General features: G+C 34.7%; 1 protein-coding gene across 2 annotated transcripts in view; it reads right to left on the bottom strand.

Annotated features, from left to right (window-relative positions):
- Window positions 1-1,363: 1,363 nt before the first annotated feature.
- The window catches only part of LOC128554620 (uncharacterized), a 35,171-nt gene continuing 19,878 nt past the window's right edge, over window positions 1,364-16,656 (bottom strand). The window contains exons 5-7 of one of the 2 annotated variants that reach the window (XM_053535907.1): window positions 3,952-4,230; window positions 3,313-3,543; window positions 1,364-2,919 (exon numbers count right to left, since the gene is read on the bottom strand). The gene's annotated coding sequence lies outside the window, so the exon portion shown is untranslated. The remainder of the gene's footprint in view (window positions 2,920-3,312; window positions 3,544-3,951; window positions 4,231-16,656) is intronic. The other variant, XM_053535904.1, reaches the window with a different exon arrangement.

Genomic DNA, 16,656 nt, shown 5'->3' with positions numbered 1-16,656 from the left:
CTCGCCAAAATTATCTTTAAACACGCTTGTAAATCTCAAATCGTCAACCTGTTGGGCCAACACATGTACGCATGTATAACAGCTCATGGAAACAATTTTGATATCTTCAAATGTTAACTGCTTTCATATTCTCCCGAAATAAATAAATTGTAAAATGTACACGTATGAAGCCATAAAGTATAGTAAATAAACATGCATTGATAGAAATATACATGACTGACGTAAGGAAATTCTTTGCATTTCACAAGTATAAAATACTTTGTTGTTTACTTTGGCGAATAAGTGTGTGAAATATCTATTATTACGTTGATGAAAAAATGGTAGTTAGTGTAAAAAGGGGGCATAATTTCATTTAGATAAAAGTAAAGTTATGAAACCTACAATGTCAGACCGGGAAAGGAAAAGCATTTGTGGACGCCGGGTGTGTCGCAATAGCTTTTATGACTTTCGCCAATGCGAGCTTAAAATATACTGTCTCATGTTTTCTTATTCTTTCTTTCCTTTTTTATCATTAGCACTTTGTAGAATTTACCTGCCGATGAGCACGCCAAAATTTGACAGATATCAGTAAGTGATCGGAACATGGCAGATAGGTGCGACAAAATGTCCGTTGTCTGTCTGGATAATAAATATGCCATATCAGTTTGTTTTTATTTATATTATAGTAGTAAAATGTTCCTGAGTATCAATCAACAAGCACGGAACCCTTCTCTATGATTTGAATTTCCCGCGCCAAGGTGACTCATCGATTCATACAAAGCAGCAGTTAGTTTTACAATTGACATCAGAATTTTACATGTATCAGCTGTTTAAATTTTCTAAACAATTTTCTAATTAATAATCATTATCTCTCACGTTAATTTACAGACATCCAAAATCACGATGTTCTAATTATTACAAATATTGACGGGGGCCAAAATTCGAAATGTACCCTGCTACATGTAACAGGTTCTTTCATTGGCTGTAGGTGCTGATGGGATATCAAGTACAAGCGGTAACAGTTTCTAAAGGCGATAACATTGCTCAGCCGAGATACTATGCAAGCAGTTACCTGAGAACCGGAAATTCCATCCGCACTTAAAACCAATGTTTTCTTATATGACATGTTCAACTAATAGCAGTAAAATGAAATCAAACTAACATTTTAACCCTATTTTCTTACAGCAGCGTTATAAACAAACCACATGACATCTACGTCTTTAGACAGGAAGAAAACGTTGTTACATTTTATAGGTGAACAACAATTCATAGTTCCCATCTAGTTTTATCACATGTAGAGTAATATTATGTATTCTATTTTTCACAGAAAAAAAAAACGTTTAATGAATTTATATGTACTACCAGTAACGAAGAGGACTTGTCAAGCTTTTTGATTTTTTTTCGGTTTAACGTAAAAGAATACAAAGTACTGTTCGCATCTATCTACATATATAGTATACGTCATTTTCAAGAGATTCATCTAACTTGCTCCTCGTTTTACAGCACTGGTAAATACCGGAAACTCCCTCGCCATACACATATTGGTCAATGTGCCTGCTACGTTTGAGGATCGCAGGTCAAGGGAGTCTCAAGATATTGAGAGAAATCGATTTTGTGCTTAATGAGTCACTGTGACCTTGACCTTTGTTTCATTGACCTCAAATAATGGGAACCCCTGAGCAATAGTAATTAAAGTTTGAGAATTATAGATCAAAGTATTCTTAAGTTATTATGCGGAAACGAAATTGTTAACTGATGGACAAACAGATGTACATACAAAAAGACCAGTATCTGCCACATATCGTCGACACCATTTCGACTTATAACCAATGGCAAAACGAAATCTTTCCATTATAAAATGATATCGGTCCGATGATGGTAACATATGGATTTGCTTTACTTGGTCGTTATTTACTTAGAAAGTCAGAACAGTTCCTGATAAAATCTAATCTAACTAGAGCTATCACTGAAGGTGATGAATGTACCTCCCGCATGCACTGACACAGTACATTGCAATTTGACGCACACAAGACTGCATAATTATGTGGACTGTATGTATATAGACTGTATGTACACAGTATAGTAACAAAAAACAAAGTCCCATAACTATGCAGAATATTTATCTAAAAGAACGTAACATGCACCATGCACAACTAGGGTTGGTACTGATCACTTGTGTGAAGTTTCATTAAATTGTGTGCAAGGGTTCGGAAGATTAGGCGCGCACAAGATTGCATATGCAGACTGTATGTACATAGTATGTTAACAAGAAACAAAGTCCCATAACTCTGAAATTGTTGTTGAAAGAACCTAACATGCCTCACACACAACTACTGTATTTACTAATCACTTGTGTGAAGTTTCATTAAATTGTGTCAAGAGGATGAGGAGAGATGGTGCGCACAAGATTGTGTCCATGTATATAGTAAAGTAACTAAAAACAAAGTCCAATAACTCTGCAAACTTTTTTCTGAAAGAACCTAACATGCCTCATGCACAACTACTGTTGTTACTGATCACTTGTGTGAAGTTTCATTAAATTGTGTCAAGGGGATGAGGAGAGATGGTGCACACAAGATTGTGTCTATGTATATAGTATAGTAACAAAAAACAAAGTCCCATAACTCTGCAAAATATTTTTCTGAAAGAACCTAACATGCCCCATGCACAACTACTGTTGTTACTGATCATTTGTGTGAAGTTTCATTAAATTGTGTCAAGGAGATGAGGAGAGATGGTGCGTACAAGATTGTGTCTACGAACAGAAGGACGGACAGACAGACAGACAGACAACCTGAAACCAGTATACCCCCCTTACAACTTCGTTGTCGGGGGGTATAAAAGCAAGTAAGTCACCAAAACAAAACAAAAATAAGTGTTTCATTTCACCCTTTTTATACCTTTGATGTCCATGAATCTGAAACAGCGGACCTGTACCAACTGAAAAAGAAACAGTAAATTTATCACTTCTGTCTTGCAGAATACAGAATTTGCAGACGTGCAATTTTCACGAATGAATTACGAATGGTATTTTAACACACACCACTTGTGTAGATAAAATGATTTGCAGAGTAAAACTGTTAGCCCGCCCCGTCCTGTCAAAAATATTTGTGCCTTGAAGTTCTGTATTATTACACCGGCATTTTTTGTTTAGGTATCTTAGCTATGTGGTAGTTGGTTTCTAATTCTATATAGTAGGTTGACCATTTCGCCAAATTTGTCATTCCCATTATGAAATAGAACTTTAATTTCTTAATAAAAGTTTTGACAACGGCTAGCGTTTGTTTATATCTAGTACATAAAAAGAACCTAAATTTCGAGATAAATTTTTACCTCCTCTTGATACTGTTTGTGCTGGCACAGTCGTGAAGTTCTGCAACAACGATGCCGGCATTCCCATACGAGAGATGGTTAAGTCCAGCGCTCTGTCTGGTGTCGGCAATCTCAATATTGTCTTTTCTGTTTCGTTTCTATAAGACATGTTAAAGGCTCCCGATATTCCCCCTCTACTTGAGTCCACCATAGTACCTGTATCTGTTGATCCGGCATAGTTGTCTACAATATCTAAAATAACATAATAAATAATAGCGTGAATTTGATCATTTTCATATATATCTGATATATATTGACTGCACCTTGAAAGACACAGACGTACAGATTTTACAATGATAGTGGTATAATAACATCCAATAATCGTACACTACAATACGTTACGTAGCAACATTAAAATAGATATCAGCTTATCTCGCAAAATTCCGAGATATTTTAGATGAAGCGATCTCGGTATCCTTATTAATTTAAAATTTTTACTTGTTAAGGCCATGTCAATTGCTTCGTCAAGTTGGTCAAAAATATTATCATAATATAAATACCTTGCTATCATTCACATAAATAAGTGTATTTTTAAACAACGACAAGTTTTGTTGATATCTTGTAAATATATAGAACACAAATTGATATATAAACTGTTACCTCCTCTTTCTGTTGATAATGCCTGTGCTGGAAGAATATTGTTCCAAGTAGTGGGAAACAGATTTCTACTGCTCATGAAGTTCTGTACCGATCCCTGTATTCCTATAGGGGAGATATAGTGGTCTTGAGCTGTGCCTGCTTGTGGCAATCTCAGTATGGTTGTCGGTTTGCCATTGCCATACTGTGTGTTAAATGCTCCCGCAATTCCCGTACGACTTTTTTCCATAATCGCACTATAATTTACAGATCTGTCAGGGCTGTCCACGACGCTTAAAGTATCTAAAATGTCATAAAGAATTATGGCATGCAGTTTCACTCTCACTTTTCAAATTTGCTGTATTTGTGACGTTTGTGCTGGACTTATCCCATATTTTTACAATGGCTTTGTATACATGTACTGATATGCCATATTAGAGTTAAGCCATGACATTATTCATCAGCTAATCTGGAGTACAATAATATTTAAAATCATTGCCATAATTATCAAACTGTATGTTTTTATACTCGGTATATGGAACTCCATGGGATTGTGCCTGTGACCAAAATTCGACTTAAAAATTTGATACTTGGTACAAGTACTTTTCGCTTATTTTTTCAATAGATTTATAAACAGCATTAGGACATGTGTAAACTTGTGTTGGCTTAGTATAGTGAGAATCGTAACAACAAACAACTTCATAACCGTAACCACAATCTATATAATTTTGATATGGTTCGGTAAATTCAGATTCAGGTGATGGTAAACAGTTGGTACTTTCTTAGTTATTGATTCAAAATCAGCATAGATTACAAAAGGTACTGCTAAGCCTTTATGATAATTTTTAAAATGTATTTAACTTCCCTCTTTTGGCATTTTTACAGCTTGAACACCATTAATAGCTAAACGATTTAAAATATGTTCATTTAATATTCTTTCTTGAGAAAAACATTGTAAACATTATTTGCAAAAATGTTTTTATGTTGATATTTTGTTTTTTTAAACATTAATCTATTAAAGTCTTTTATCCAAACATAATATGTGTTGTTTGTTTTCTTTTTTGTTATTACTGATTAACAACATGTCACAGTGTTCTTCATATTGATATCTGGAAATGTACAATGGATAAACATTATTATCTTCATAACCAAATATATTAAATGAAATATCATTTTGAGTTTCTATTTTAGGTATTTGATTTAATGTTACAGGAAATTTTATTCCTTTATAACTGAGTTCTTTTATATGCTTTTTATATTTTGAAACTCTTTCGGAAGTTCTGTTACAGGAAATTTGTAAGCTAAATGACACCATCTAAAACATTCATTATCAGCATTCTTTATATTTATCCATCCTTTCTTTGGATTCTGTAATGGTTTTGGTAATTCTAAATAACTAGAAGCAGCCAGCGGTCCGTATTTATAACTATTTATATAATGAGCATCAACTGACTCTATTCTGCAGCCACTACCTTCTGAAATCCAATTACCAATCCTATTAATTATTTCATCTAAAGCTTGACGTAAAGTGTTTTTATTTGAAATTCTCTCATAATGATTAAAGGCTTTGACTGAAAATAAGCTGATTTCTTTATTGTATCTGTTTTACTAATTTTCGCAAAAAATATTTTTAAAACAACATTTATTTTTATACCTTTTAAAGTTTTACGTTCCGATTTAAGAATATCAAAAGAGTCTTTTTGTTAAATATAGTTGATTTTTTGGATATTGTCTATATATAATTTTAATTTCAAATTTCTTAATATATTGTTTTGAAGACCTCTCAATTTCTCTAACAGCCCTCTATATGTTATATTTAGAAAAAAAATCGTTAAGCAAAGAAAACAAAAAAATAAAGTTTAAGAAAAAATAAAATATTTGAATTTATACTTTCTCCCATTTGATTTAGATTTTCCACTTTTTACTCGGGTTTTTTTCCTTTACAGCACATTTTTATCAACCCGGAATTAATATTAAGGTCTTGAGATGCTGTGTAAATACTTTCATATGCTTTTTCTTCACTAGTATCACAATCGGTTGCAACAAACTTTTTTTTTTAGGATTGTTTCGATGATTATTTGGTCTGGGGCAATCACATAATCTTACATTATTTTCCTCTTCAGGTAATAAACAACCACATTTCCATTCGAATAAATCTATATTTTTTAAAAAGCTAAGGATCTATAACATTTTGTAATTTATCAATCACCGTCTTTTATATTCATCGCTAACTATTTGATCAAGCTTTGAATTAATAACATTTTTGCTTTTTAGTACATTTTTATATGAATTTCTATCTTCATTCATTATTTCTCCTAAAGTGCTAGATAATTTTGGCATAATCATTCTATCTACCTTTCTATTAACCATTTATATAATAAAAACGGGCCCAAGAGAATAGCTTCCGAGAAATCTTAAAAAAACGCATGTAAAAATAAATTCAGCAATCTAAATTTATTACAACTCTTCTTCTTTTTTATTTCTGTATCCGTTAAGTTTAAATTCCTTCATATACGTTTCAAGAGGCATTGAATAGCTTTTTTTTTCTTTCTGCATTTCTAACAGTATTGTAAAAATATCTTGAATAACTTTTTTCCCATCTTCTTCATTTACCTTTCCAATCCGTGCTTTTGTTATTAGTTGTTTTATTTTGTGGTGATGTAATTTTAAAACAGTTTTCTTGTCTTCAACTTTTAGTCTATTAATGAATATAGTAATTACTGATGGAACAGCGCCAGCAAATGCCACAAATATAGGAATAGCTGGAACAAGTGCTAATGCAACCAAAAATACCTGCTGTAATTTGTAATCCTGTATATACTCTTCCACAAAATTTATAACTTTTTCTAAAAGCAGCAGCAAGTTTAATCATGTGGTCTATTAATTGATCTACTGTTTCTATTCCATTAGAAATAAGATTTTTACTACTCAATTATATAATGGATATTTTTTTTAATTTAAATTTCTTCCAGTTCACTAAATGGAATCCAACTATTAATTTTCACACTTTAGCCTTTCCACTTTACTAAAGCTTTTTTTTTTTCTTATAGTATCGTCTAATAACCTTTTCTATTCTAAAAACCTCTTGTTTAGTAGGTAAAAGTTCTTGCTCATAAAATGAATCCTGAATTAATTCTTTATTCAAATCTTTTATAGTGTATGTTCTGGGATTTGTGTTATGAATTTTATCAATTATAAATATTTCCTCTGTCCAGTTTGGTGTAAATTCTTTCTTTAAAATGTCGTTTAAGTTTGCTTAAGCGAACTCGATCACCAATTTCAAATTTTGGTTTACTCTTTGGTATCTTTAAATTACCATATAATGTCACGTAGCACAACACAAACACGGTTGTGTCACGTAGCACAACACAAACACGACACGAGTCTAAACGTTTTTGATGTTTATTTACACAGTAGAATATTTCGTACATAACTTTCATAATTCATTTTGTAACTTCTTAAGTCTTAACAAATGTCATATCTAAAGCCTAACTTAATCTTAATATCTACGAGACCCATTTCCTAGGTCTCAGTCCAGCCGGACTCCTAAGCCCTTCTGACACGAGATATCTAAAACATCAATATATAGTAATTCTCTAAGATCAGTTGACAAGTTGACGTATAAAACGTGTGGGTTTGATATAATAAACAATTACATAAATGCATCAACAATATATCAACTTGACAGATGTGTAGCTGGTGTACTGTCTAACCTAACTGATTATTTTACAATAAATTAAAGTAACCAATACCTTTATTTAAGTTTAAGTGTAAGTATTATTTGCTGTAAAATATTTCCACATTATTCTTTTTAAACTTCTATTAAATCTTGCGATTACTACAGCTTTTCCTTCATTAAATGTATGATACATGTTTATCTTATTTTTATTCAAAAATGATAATTTTTTATTATAAAATTCTTTTCCTTCATCTACCCATAAATTTGTAAGTGTTCTACCTTCTAAAACTATTTGATTAAATGCTTCAGTAACAGATTCTCCAGTTTTATTCTTTAATAGAATAACCCAAGCATATTTGCTGAATATATCAATAACGATTAATAAATACTTTACACCTTTATCATATTTTGAAAAAGCTTGCATATCAACTAAATCAGCAGACCATGTATCATCAATATCACTAACTATCACTCTTCGTTTCATAAATTTCCGTTTGACTGGTTTATGTAATTCTTCTGCTAATTCATCACTCCATGTTATTTCGGGGGTCTTTTTGAGTAAATACTCTACCCCCTTTTCCCGTTTTTGAAGACATTTTTTCCTAGTCCAAGTTTGTATTTCGTTTTAATTGCCGGTTTTACAACTAAATGTTTTGCAATCTTTTCTCTAAATGTTTTTGATTGAGTGTTATTTAAGTTGGAAAGCATTTGCTTGTCACGTATACCTTTTTTACACCACTCCCGTATCAAAAGTCATAGTCCATACAACTGCGTCATGTTCATTAACAGGAGGTTTTCTATCCAAAGGATTTCCTCGGTTACAATAGTTATATCCTGGGAGTGTTAAACCTTTCTTAGGTAATAAAGGTAACATTGCTTTATCAATATCTAAATAACCCCCTGTACTTTTAACAAACTTTGATTTCATTCTTCCACAAGATGAACAGGTAGCCATTATCATTTCTCTCCCATTTCTTGTAACATAATGAGGATTTATATTATCAGTAAATTTTCCTTCTTTTAAACAATATATTTTATTCTGTAAACTCATTTATATTATATGTATTTAAAACTTTTTCTTTTTTCATTGGGTTCAAAACCTGTGATTTTTTTAACTTTGTGTGTGCTTCCGGCTCCCTTTAAACCAAATGTTTTCATAGTAGTTTGTTAAAACCTGTGGTTCTTTTAATTGGTCAGCATTGGTCAGTGTGGGGCAAGGGGTCAAAATGAGGTTAAAGTGGCTTAGAAGCGCTATTTATATTACTACATAGACTTGAACAAATAAAATGTTTAGAATTTCAAATAGTACATTAACAAAAATAAAATCAGGAAAAAAATCATTTAAAATGAATGATATTTTTTCACTTCCGGCAGACATCCGTTCGATTGGGATTTTCTTCTAAGTTCTTCTAAAACTTCTCGGAAGCTATTCTCTTGGGCCCGTTGACAAACAAGCCTGTCAGTAAATGGTAAGATGCTAATTTGGAACTTTCACCAGGGCCAAGTTCAGTGTACAATTATTGCGGTGGTAGCTTTTGAACCTTTTTAAATGAAATTCAGTAACTAGGAAGAGCTTGGGCTTACAGTCCTCGGATTGGCGGATGTTGATCATAACCTGAAGATGACATATGGATTTTGAGGTCATTAGGTCATGCTCACAGTGACTATGACCCCTAACAGGTCACAGTGACCTGCAACAGGGAAACTGTTTTTCGTCTGCATACTCATAGCGATGGTCATTAATCAAACGAGTCTTTGATGGTTGATCTTTGGTATTCATGCGTAAATTTATACCGGATGAAAAAGTCATTAAATTCTCCATTTGGCACTCAGGCGTGAATGTGCACTTTCTTCCTCTCCGAATCCATGTGGAAAACTCATTATCTTTTCTCGGAATAGCGCTGAAGCGTGAAAGTGCACTTTCTGCCTCTCTGAATACACGTGGAAAACTCATTAAGTTTCCTGACTTGGAATTGACGCGTGACAAAATACTCGATGCCTATCGGAGCAAGTATGGAAAACACATTATCTTCACCGACTTGGAACTCGGGTGTGAGTGCTTCTTTCATACCATCAATAATATGATGTTAAAGAACATTTTATAGTTTTCTACAAACAATTGCCAACATTTTCAATGACCATCTAGAGTTTTAGAACCGGTAAGGTACTTTTTGAGAAGGTTGCTAAATAAATTATCAAAATTAAGACGTTTTAGGGCCTATTTTTACATTTTTAGTGAAAAGCCTATAGGGTGCATTTTACTAGAACCTAGGTGCCAATTGGAAATGAAGTCATTAAATTTCAAAGTCATCCTACAGGCTCGGGACCGGTACCGTTAGAAAGATCTTTTCTAGTAGGTTCGGAAAATATGTACTATTATGGGTCTGTCTCTATCCGTTTTACACATATTGAGTTTGAAACAGAAATCATTCATCCGGAAACACCCGGCTTCACGCCTTTATTATTAAAGATAACCTAGTCATGTTTGGTATCTAACCGAAGGTCTCAACGTGTACTATAAGCTGGTACACTCAAACCGGAAGTGAAACCAATTGTGCGTAGAATTCGTATTTTCTGCGTGTTTCTAGACTCGAACCTGGTCAAGTGAGGTATCGTAGGAAAAGTCTCGTCAAGACGATTCGGAAAATGTATACTTTGCTGATCGTATTTTCAAAAGGGACCGAATAATGAGCCAAAATCACTTAAACGTTAAAACCCGGCTAACTCCTTCATAATTGAACTGAAAGCTAGGCATGTAGGGTATCAAATGAAAGTCTCGATAAGTACTATAAGGCGTTATACTTAAACTGGAAGTCAAATCATTCATGCGAGAAATATGCCAAAGTAAGCTTACCTGATCCTTCCACTTTGATATCCAAAATGACAGTGAATGAATTCACAGGGCGAAGTATAATAAAAACAGCAAAATCAACATTCTGATTAGTCAATATAGCTTATAGCAATGCTCTGATTGGCTAGTGATATGACGCATTCTGATTGGTTCAAAGTCTATATCCTCAAAGAAAGGCTAGCTTACTTGTTAAAACTTGTCAGTCATTTGTGCGGTAGTTTGTTTCAAAGCTGTTCCAAACTGGAATGTCTATTTTTAACCAGCATATCAGAATAAATAGGAATGACCATTGTTACTATAAATATCCCGAATAAAAAGTATTTAACAGCGCTTGCACCCGACAAAGTCATTCTGACTTCAGAACTCAAATCATGGAAAATAGCACGGGAGTATTCGAGTATATGATGAATTCCTTCGCTGCTGAACCCAAAGAAGAGTGTCAAGTACATCACAAAGTATGGATTTATGAAGTGCATTACAGTAAATTACATCTTGGGTTTTCGGAAGACACTTGGGTAGAATTATTGACAAGCTGTATAAAAAACAGGACGAATTTGAATGTAGACATCATCCACACTGGTGATCCGTATACGGGCATGGGGATCAATTTGCCTGGCGGTCATTATTTGGTAGATATAAAGCGTACTTTACGCGATTTTCTACAAGCAAAAGGATGTCTCTACGTAAAGTACAAGGACATAACAAAAATAAGGACAGAGTTGGATATGAGTTTCTCTACATGGATGTACATGCTCCGAAAATACATGAGTAAATATCATTTTGATATTGAACTTGAATGGTGTAAACAATGTTTGCAACCAAACTCCTATTGCCCCTGTAACATCAATACGGAACCTGAGGACCCGAAAATATCTACATAGATGTACTAACTATGCTGTGTTATAATCATGCAAACAGAAATTGATAGATAAGCATTTTAAAGCGTGTCTGACTTGAACTCGTTGCTGATTTGTTTTTGATCATTTACACGAATTTTGTATGAAAAACAGGCTAAAAAGACAGTTTTAAAAGGAATAAATGATGGATGTGTTACCATCGGATCTCTGTAGAAAAATATTTTCTGACTGTGTAGAAAGACCGTACATACCGTTTTATTACATGTTGGACTATGAGACATATGAAATGGCTCTTGGCAAAATAACAGCACAAAAAATTTCCAACGGATGCATAAAACAGTGGTTAAAGCAAAAGAGCACTTTTATATCTTTTAAAGACACTTTGATCGACATTATTCGTTTTCATAAGATGAATTTGAATATTGAGGCGATCAGTGAAAGTGACTGGATGACTTATACTCCTGAGAACGAGGAAATAGCGCTTTATGTCAACGATGTGATACGAGGTGGTGGCCAAGAATTTCGATACGATTGGTTTTCAGTCCAAGAGAAGAATAATAACCATAATCTTATTTTACTCACGAAATCTGTAGATATTAGTGATGCAATTCTTCATTTAGAACTGCTAGAGACGCTTCTTGAAAAGCATGATATCAATTTGTGAAACGATGCTGAAGAAATAAAATGAAATAAAAAAAAAATATATGTTGTTTTATTTGTGTACACCACCACACTTACCAACGCTTCATCTTTTCTGTCCGTATAGGTGGTTATAAATAACAAAGACATATTGCTCTTTCCATCTTTAATTGCCAAAGCTTGTATCACTAATACAGACTACATGTATCAACTAAAATAAGAAAAAATAAAGTCGTCATTCAACTTCTTGCAATGCACATCAAACGGTTTTAAAATGTCCTTCATTTTTCGTCCAGAACATCGGTTCATAATGTAATATATGTAATATAGCCCGCTTATGTTTGAATCTGTATCTTGTATTTGACTGAAGTTCATCCAATAACGCTTCTTCAACACTTGCTTAAAATGAACTGTGTAGTGAATCGAAAAATTCTTCGGATCCTCTCTTAGGAAAATAAAAGGCCACTCAATGTTTTCCTGATCCCTGGCTCGTGTCTGTATTTGAAATGACGTATTGGCACCTACGTATCTGAAGTTAACCCGCAGCACATATTGTCACAGGGTACTCTTTTAACATTTTCTTGAGTTCATAGTTATTCATTTTAAAATGTACAGGTTTTCCAATCCATAGCATCTTGGGTCATGCTTTCGCGATATTTCTTACGTCGTGGGCGGCTGTCTAAATTATGACTCATAGTTGTGTCCATTTTTTCCCTATGTCGCTTCAGATCACTATGCTTTCGTGGCCGTCTTATTTCCGACCTAGCAATATCAACCGCTTGGGCTACTGGTGTGACAAGTTTTGCTACTGTGAGATCTTCCCCTTTTTGTTCTTGTTTCATTGCTTCCCTTTCTTGTTCTTCTTTTAATTTGGCAATTTTTCTAAGATAAGCACCGCTACCTATTATGTAACGACCCTTATGACCTGGTCTTACGTATCCATCTCTCAAGTCTTTGAAGTGTTGGTATTATTTTTCAGGGTTCGGTACATACGGTACCCATTTCTCTTGTTTATAATCGTATACTTCAATGCAACCCATTTTGGCGTGGTGAAAGTTAAAGCACGCTAATCCTTCTTACAACGTTTATTCCTCATCATCCGATTCTTGATCGTCATCAGCTTCTTTGGTATCATCCATTGAATATTCTTCTTTGCTTTCATGATCGGGCCACAACTCAACAAAAAGGTCTTTTCTAAGTGCAATGGCTTGTCGAACAGATTCTTTGAAAGTCATGCCGTGCTGACTTCTTAGTTTCTTAGCCGACTGTTGGTGTCATTATTCCTATTTTCTATTTCATCATCATTATCATCATCATCATCACCATCATCATCATTATCCTCCTCCTCAACAATATCATTATCCTTTTCAACATTTTTGTCAGATAAGTTTCCTTCACTCTCGTAAAAGTCTTCTGGTTTATATTCACCATCTGTTAGTTTTCTCTTTTTTGGATTGTTTACCTCGAAAATGTTATCGCGTAAACGGTGTTGTTCTGGTGTGCTCGATTTAAAGTCTATTACCAAATAACCGTGCGGTTTTGATGTCGCTTGTTCAAACCGTTTCATAAAGATGTTACTAGACGAAGGGTAAATTCTTCTTGCCAATGTAGCTACTTGCTGTCTATCAATAGAATTATTAAATAGCACCAGATACTGCGTATTCAAAGCGATATCTCTGCAGGCTTGACCTTGAAAGAACAAATTTTGGGTGAGATATACGACAGATATGTTCCTATGGTAACTGCCCTTGGTATAGAGATCAGCAATTCTTTAATCGCATTTAGCTTCAGTCATCAAGTCGTCAAAGACCAGCAGGTTCCTTTGATTAACATTTATGTATTGGGAATCATTCAAGTAGTCTGGAATACCATGTACAAATTCGACCCTGGAAATTTCACGCTAAAGTACATTATACAAAGGTTGCCATTGTCCAAAACACCGTATGACACGCTGAGGCTGAGGTCTAGCGTGATTTGATTATAGCAGTTTTCTTGTCCATTTAGATTTCCCACTACCACTTGGTCCTGAAACGACCATAGAAAATGGATGTTGAAACGTCATCTCTCTTGCAGTGTCCAATATTTGTAGTGATGGTGAATATTTTCCAGAGTCGTTGTCGCTCCTATGCTAACTACGTTGATGCCTCAGCATGACGTCACGTCTAGAGAACAACTCTTGACAAACAGGGCACTGCTTCATTTTTAAAACAGGTACAAAATGTCTTTCCTTAACAATAAGACACTGTTTATCTTCTTACAAGTTTTTTTAGACATTTTTACGCATTTGACAAAAAGACACCGGAGACAGTAGTGCTTGCGGCGGTGGTTGAAGCGCCGGCGGCGGGGTGCGGCGGTTGCGGCGGCGGCGGAGGCGGCCGTAGTGGCGGCGGTGGCGGCGGCGGTGGCGGTGGAGGTGACATTGGTGGTTGTTGTGGTGGTGGAGGTGGTGAATGTTTTTCATGCATTAGCTCGTAACGTCTTCTGTCATAGTCAAATTGACGTTTGACATATGCGTGTGGACTCTGAGTGACCAATGAGAATCTCTAGTCAATCAGAGCATTGCTATAAGCTATACTGACTTATCAGAACGTTGCTTTGGCTCTATTTATTATACTTCGCCCTGTGAATTCATTCACTGTCATTTTGGATATCAAAGTGGAAGGATCAGGTAAGCTTACTTTGGCATATTTCTCGCATGAGTGATTTGACTTCCAGTTTAAGTTTATCGTATTATAGTACTTATCGAGACCTTTCATTTGATACCCTACTTGCCTAGCTTTCAGTTCAATTATGAAGGAGTTAGCCGGGTTTTAACGTTTGGGTGATTTTGGCTCATTATTCGTTCCCTTTTGAAAATACGATCAGCAAAGTATACATTTTCCGAATCTTCTTGACGAGATTTTTCCTACGATACCTCACTTGACGAGGTTCGAGTCTAGGAACGCGCAGAAAATACGAATTTTACGCACAATTGGTTTCACTTCCGGTTTGAGTGTACCAGCTTATAGTACTCGTTGAGACCTTCGGTTAGATACCCAACATGACTAGGTTATCTTTAATAATAAAGGCGTGAAGCCGGGTGTTTCCGGATGAATGATTTCTGTTTCAAACTCAATATGTGTAAAACGGATAGAGACAGACCCATAATAGTACATATTTTCCGAACCTACTAGAAAAGATCTTTCTAACGGTACCGGTCCCGAGCCTGTAGGATGACTTTGAAATTTAATGACTTCATTTCCGGTTGGCACCTAGGTTCTAGTAAAATGCACCCTATAGGCTTTTCAAAAGTGTGAGACACCAAAAATGAACAAATAGACCCTAAAACATCTTAATTTTGATGATTTATTTAGCAACCTCCTCAAAAAGTACCTTACCGCTTCTAAAACTCTAGATGGTCATTGAAAATGTTGGCATTTTTTTTAGAAACATGTTCTTTAACATCATATTATTGATGGTATGAAAGAGGCACTAACACCCGAGTTCCAAGTCGGTGAAGTTTTCTATACTTGCTCCGATAGGCATCGAGTGCAGTGTCACGCGTGAATTCCAAGTCAGGAAACTTAATAAAATTTCCACGTGTATTCAGAGAGGCAGAACATGCACTTTCACGCTTCAGCGCTATTCCGAAAAAGATAATGAGTTTACCACATGGCCTGAGTGCCAAATGGAAAATTTAATGACTTTTTCATCCGGTACAAAATTACGCATGAATACCAAAGCTCAACCATCAAGGACTTTGATAAATGACCATCGCTATGAGTATACAGTACCTAATAATAGTTGCACCAAGGTCTGAAGTTCATTCTAACATTAGACTATGAGTTCACTTGAATGACCTCTTGTTAAAACAGATACATGGTCATTTACTTAGTGGACGCCGAGGGGTACACATCGTCGACAAAAAAGTAATCTTCAGTATATCTTGCTTTTTAAACATGAATTTATCTTAAACAATGCTTATTGTTTTAGTTTTAATGTGATAAATATTTCGATTTGGATTAGTAATGTTTTTTGCTTTTTAATATAATCTGTTTTAATTTAAAAACAAATGTATTTGTTCATTTAGGTCTGAGATGATTTTATATGGTTAAATATAATTAATATTCTATCTGATTTTCTTGTAATATTTTTTCATGTTATCTCCCCGTCTTTGGCTGAGCACCTGACCCTCAATGTGCGCGAACACGCCCTAGATAGGTATATAAGACAGCTCCGTATACTTCTGGGAGACATTTTCTATTCATAGAACATAAAGTCCTTTTCAGTATGACAGTCTTAAAATAGATTTATAACTATTGTTTCTATTTATAACATTTAGAAGTCATTCTTAAAATAGAAAGATGATGTCATTCAAAAAATAGAATTCAAAATGGCCACCGCGTATGACGTCATTCTCACGCATGCGCACTCGTAGGGCCAAAGAGGTCCCTATACTACTAACATTCTGCGGGTACTGGACTTGTATGGTCGAGATGATTAGTCTTTAATTTGTATACCTTGTTCGATAAATTATCAACTTCGTTCGTGCGGCCGTAGGGTGGCGGTCGAGTTAACATTAACAAAAATTGGGAAATGGTCGGTGTAATCGAGCTCGATGAGCAAGAGTTCGGGATATTCGTTATGGGTCTACTTTGATCGGCAATCCTCGGACTTTAAATCCAATATATTTGCTGTCTAAAAACATAGAGTAGCGGTCGGTT

Source organism: Mercenaria mercenaria, unplaced genomic scaffold, assembly GCF_021730395.1.
Source record: "Mercenaria mercenaria strain notata unplaced genomic scaffold, MADL_Memer_1 contig_573, whole genome shotgun sequence".
NCBI classification, from domain to species: domain Eukaryota; kingdom Metazoa; phylum Mollusca; class Bivalvia; order Venerida; family Veneridae; genus Mercenaria; species Mercenaria mercenaria.
Note: the sequence above shows the minus strand (reverse complement) of the source record. Positions and strands in the feature narration are given on the sequence as shown.